We start from the raw sequence: 6,000 nt of genomic DNA, 5'->3' as shown, positions 1-6,000 counted from the left end.
TGTGGCCAGACAGCTGCAGTTCATAACCCAGTGAGGGTTCTGAAATGCAGTCAGTCATTCCTGCTGCATCATGTAATCCTGGTACAATAGGTTGTGTGATGCAGTGGGACTCTTATTCCCACAGTTGCAGCACAAGGCCTCTACAATTGGGTTAGTTTACAGTTTCTCTAGCATGGTCAGCAGCTAGCGACAACAGAAACTATGCAGTACTCCAAAACTACTTTTTTATCATTTGACAATCCTGGAAAGGTTTTTTATGTTTCGGATACATGGGGGGAATTAATGTATGCCTTGAGTAGGGAATGTATGATCACAAATAAATGTGACAGGGGAATTAAAAATGTTCTTTTCCTTTCTGGTTCTAACTGCTTGATACTATTATTCAATATATCCCATAGCAATAAAAAGGGAATAAAATACTGATTAAGGTAGCTATCCTCCTATTTCCTACACAATTTATTTCTGTGTAGATTTGACTGTATAACCTTATCCTAAACTGTTATATTTATTTGATTATGTGTCATTGTAGTGATACATAGATTTTCTTCATGATTATTTTTTTCTAACCCATTCTTTCACATCTCCCAACAGCACCCTCATCGCTACTGTAACTGCGTCCATCTGCCTTGCTGCTGCTGGTCATCCTCTTCTTCTCTTTCCTTCCACCTTTCCCAGCATTAGAGCCTTTTCCAGTCAGATTATTTAATTAAGTTGAATAAATTCTTATACATACCAAATTTTTCTATATTTCTACATAGTGATTTTGCTTCTTTCTCATGGATTAACTTCCTAAAATTTCTCTTTCTTATGAAGTGTTAATGAATTATGATTCATTTTATAATGAAGTGAGTAAATGTGTAATTGTACAATAAACTCACTCTCTTTCTCCCTGATGGGTATAAGGTGCATTTCATTGTATGGCCTCCCATTTGCTCTTTACTATATCCTGCTATAATTAAAATATTGGCAATTCTCCACTAGTGCTTTCAATTCTACTCTGTAAAACGTCTGCTGTTAATTACCTGTTAACTACCCACTACCAAAGATATATTGTAGTTTTCTATTTTGTAGATCAATCTCAAGGAAGTTATTTTGTATATATTATGGTTTTGAATATGTACATCTATTGAAATATTTTTCATATCTGAACATTCCATTTCAATTACTTTGATGTAATCACAGTTTTGGTCACACTTACTTTTAATAGTATGCTATACATTCATTCAAAAGTTCCCTTAAATGTAGGAAAAGAGAACAAGCGACCTCTGCTGATCAAGTGATGGAGAATAACATCCAAAATTCATAAAAGCAACACCTTTATAATATTAGGTCATTGAACGTTATACAAAGTCACTACAGGGTTAGTAATAAGTTATCAGGCAAATTGTGAAGTGAGACTGAAAACAAAGCGGAAAAATTGTTGCCATATTCCAAGCTGCCATGGATTCTGCAGTAACAAACAAACAAATAATTCACTCCTACTACTTCGACTCAAGAGGAAAGTAAACCAAATGCACTCTATTGCAGGAAAAGCAAAGACTCATCTTATTGCACCTTTATCGAAATTATTGGATTATATTACAGTATAAGGTGCCTACTTTCTTGCTTTCCACTTTATGGAAAGATTATGATCCTTACCTATCATAAGCTAGGAAAGAGTTCATTTTTCATATATTTAAGTCCCATCATAGGGTACTCTTTTTATATTCCTTGCTATTTAACCTTTATACTTTGTCCCAGCGTACAAACCACTATGAATATATACTACATATACAATTACACTCCAAGCATTTGGTGATATGATTTGTATTTCATAAAAAATGTTTTTAATGAGCTGCACCTTCCTTTGAGACAGCTCAAGATAGGAAGCAAAAGCAAATAAACTTTGAAGGGAATTTTGAGAGTGTATCAGGATACCACATGCACTTTAAGTTGCTGAGATGCAGGTAACAAATGTTGGGTTGCAAAGCAGTCTATAGATTCCAGATTGCATAGAATATTGTGAGATTTTGCACTGCAGTATCAAGACATATGTTTCATTACTTGTCCTTTCTTTCCTCCAAATGCCTAAAGTTGTCTTTCAGTCAATTGTGAGCCCAATAAGTATGCCTGTTCTTCTTGACCTGAGCTAGATAACTAGAGCTGTGTTCACACATCATACTAAGCTATACTTTGCTTGTAATTATAAATTTAAAAAAAAAAAAAAACTACAAGTGAATAGATATAACACGCATTTCATCAAGAAGTAATGCCATATAGCCAAAATGGCTATTATACATCCTAAATTAAAATTCACGATCCATTTTTTCATTTAGTTTCAGGGCTGCACTTACAAGTGAGATAACTGAATAAAACTGAATTAGTGATTTAAACCAAGCAAGAATATCTTGGCTTAGCATATTGTGTAAATCTTATTTTAGTGTGTCCTCTTTTTAGATTTAATGCTTTTCATTTGCATTATCCTTTTAGGAGTTCTATGATGCTCAAGCATGTGCTTGCTGTGGACTTACTCAACAAAATCTAATACCAGTGAAGAGTAACCAACATTTCCTATAATCATTATGGGACAAGCACCTTTATATAAACTATATGAAATGGTATTTTATAACAATTGTGTCCCAGCATTCCTGTAAGGAGTTCAGCATAATATGTATCAAGATTCCACCCATCCTTCTATACCATGGGTGTCAAACCGTGTCGTGACTTTTTTTGCATTACCGGAGCTGGGGTGGGCGCGGCCTCTATATGATGCAACTGGCCCGCAGGTCGGCAGTTTGACACCCCTGTTCTATACTCTCAACAACAACTAGCCTGAGATATAATCATTTAGTTCCCTCAACCAATAAAACCACGACTTGTTTAACTGTACTTTGTTAAACAATCTAGTTGGCTGGATTTGTTCAAAACAACCATCTGTAAATCATGTTTTACTAACCTCATGCTGGGTTCACACAATTTCTAAAGTCAGATAAGCCGTATTATTATGTCACATGTTGTGTGAATTAGGCTAGCAGTCAATCTTTAGATGCTTAGTGATGTTGGTAGTCAAGTGGAACTTGAACATAGTCCTCCCTAATCCCAGTCTGATTATAGGGTTAGGGATCAATAGTTCAGGAGGACAATGGATAGAAACTAATCAAGGAGAGAAGCAATCTAGAACTAAGGGCAAATTTCCTAACAGTGAGAACAATTAACCAGTGGAACAACTTGCCTCCAGAAGTTGTGGCTGTTCCATTATTGCAGGTTTTTAAGAGAGCGAACAGCCATTTGTCTGAAATAGTATAGGGCAGGGGTGTCAAACTGCCGGCCCACGGGCTGGACACGTCATGCAGAAGCCGCGCCCACCCCATTGCTGGGAATGGCAAAAACCATCCTGATACGTTGTGCGACGTTACATGACGTTGCGAGTTTGACATGTCTGGTATAGGGTTTCCTGCTTGAACAGGGGGTTAGACTAGAAGACCTCCAAGGTCCCTTCCAACTCTGTTATTCTATTATTTTATTTTATTTTATTTTCACCAGCTTTGCTACACCTAGGGAAAGGAAGCTGAGATAGACAGTGGGCTCTGGCCATGAATGCAAGGAGCAGGCCATCTAGTGGATTCTACAGACTATTCTTCTAGAACAGACATGTCAAACTCGTGATGTCACGTGACGTCGCGTGATGTATCGGAACTGTTTTGCCATTGCCGACAATGGGGTGGGCGCAGCTTCCGCATGACGCATCCGGCAGATTTGACACCTGTTCTAGAACCACTATTCTAGACACTAGTCTGGGATACATTTCTATGGCAAAGCTTAATTGAATCATAATGATTCATTATTGATAATAAATAAGTAAAGTAAACCTAATAAACTGATCACATATCTTGGCAGGCTAAAGTCTGACTGGCTAATTTGTGATTCGGTGTCCTATAAAAATATAATCCATAAATATAATTGCTATCATAGAGCAATGGTTGAATTAATCCGTCACAGCATCTACCCAACTTGGCTTTTCTTGTTATTAAGAAGGATCAGACCTAGTTATTACTCGGATGGGAGAATAGCTGGAAAGCTATAAACTAAAACAGTCTCAGAAGGCAATAAAGCAAACTGCATCTGGATCATGTAATAAAGCGTCACGATTTATTCACATAGGAACCAAACCTGATTGGGAGGATTCTTTTTTTTTTTTTAAACTTTATTAATTTTCAAATAAACAAATTCTTAATACAAATATGGTGCACATCATTAAAAAAAGAAAAGAAAAAAAACCCTATTGAATCAGAGGTGATCGGCAGTCCCCGCCCCCGCATCCACCCTCTCTTTCACCCTTCCTACCTACTTCCCTCTTCCTTTCCTCCCCTCCTACCCACACCTCTCTCCTCTTTCTCTTCCAACTACCCTACACATCCAACCTCCTTCTTTTCCTCAACCTTAGGATGCAGTTTGGGGGTACTAGCCGACCACCTTCTCTTCACAAAGAAAAAATTACATTATTTCTCTATAATACACCAAATTTTATATAACTCTACCTCCTTCATCCCCTTCCCCCCTCCCCCCCCGGACTTCCCAGAACTGAATATAGGGATAAGCACATAACATCCCAAATCTAAATAAAGCTACCCAAACATAATACAATCAAATTGTATTATTGGGAGGATTCTTATTAGAACTACCTCCAAGCAGGCAACAATGATTTTCAAAAGAAAGGCAAGGCCAATTAAAACCGCGCAAAGTCAGAATGCTCCCCGGCGCTCAAACATTAAATCCAGAACCTCCGATACAATTTGCGCTACCCTAAGACCATTTTCCTTTCCGTTACTTTGGCACTTTATTCCCACGCCACGCCTCTGATGTCCATCAAGATGATGTCACCAGCTGTGGCTCTTTCCTCCTCCCGGGGAGAAGAAGCCTACAAGCGGTTAGGTAGAGGCGGGCTCAGATCGTTGCCGGGGAAACGAGGATAGTTTTGTGCGACTGCTGCCTCTCCTTAGCAAGCCGTCTTTCTTCATTCGTGTGCGGATTGAATCGGGAGCCCCGGTGTGGCTGCCAATGCCTGTCTTCGGGCAGGTGGGAGCAGGCCAGGAGTAGAAATAGAGCCACGGCGATAAGAGGGAGACACAGGTGCAGGAGCGAAGCGGCAACAAGCAGCCATTGGAGGTACTCAGAAAAGCTGGGAGGAAGATCGTATTTCGTTGCTCTTCTGCGGGTTCCTCTGATCTGGAACCCAACTTGAGGGGTGAAATCTTACTATCAATCATACTGGAGTTGGGAACTTCCTCATACATATCAGGGGAAAAAAAGACATAGTGAAAACAACGTTCCTGCCATTTAATCGACAAGTGGTTTACAACTTTTAGTGGGGTAGTTAGATTAAAATATGTATCATGTAATGATGCTTCTTCATTTATTTTGGAGAATGTAGGAAATTATTATGACAAGCTTATACAATCATTATCTTGTTGGCCACAGGATAAAAGACTGAATTGTGCAAAGATTTCTGTGTATGAATGTTGTCGGGTTGTATATCATCCCTTAGTATTTTGGAGTATGCTAGGTTTAAAGAGGAATAAGTATGCATCTAAGATTTTTGTTGCATTAGTAAAGCTTTGTGCTCAAAGGCTCAGCATACTTGAGGAAAACATGAAGTTGTTAGGGTATTGTGACAAGAAACAGGAATCTCAAAACTAATGAATTACAGAATACATATTTATAGTGTGCTGGTTAAGTATCAAGTTTTTTTTTAACTGACAAAAATATCTGTTTGCAATTCATCTGAAAGCTAAGAATAGTTTACTGAACCTGGTTCAGTTTTATTTATGATGTATAAGATTTAAACAATTTGGAACCAGTATATAGTGTATGATGACTTAAGATAATTGTTTTTACTGTGTATGTCAAAAATTACAGAGTGCCATTTTGCAGTTGCTTGAGTACGATTTTGGTGGCTTCTATATTCTGCTGCCATAAGCAACTGCAGACAGAAAAGGAGGCAAGGAGTAAAATATACATCAA

This window comes from Protobothrops mucrosquamatus, unplaced genomic scaffold (genome assembly GCF_001527695.2).
Source record: "Protobothrops mucrosquamatus isolate PMUCROS unplaced genomic scaffold, P.Mucros_1.0 scaffold204, whole genome shotgun sequence".
Lineage (NCBI taxonomy): Eukaryota > Metazoa > Chordata > Lepidosauria > Squamata > Viperidae > Protobothrops > Protobothrops mucrosquamatus.
The sequence above is the reverse complement of the archived record's forward strand: the minus strand, read 5'-3'. Positions refer to the sequence as shown.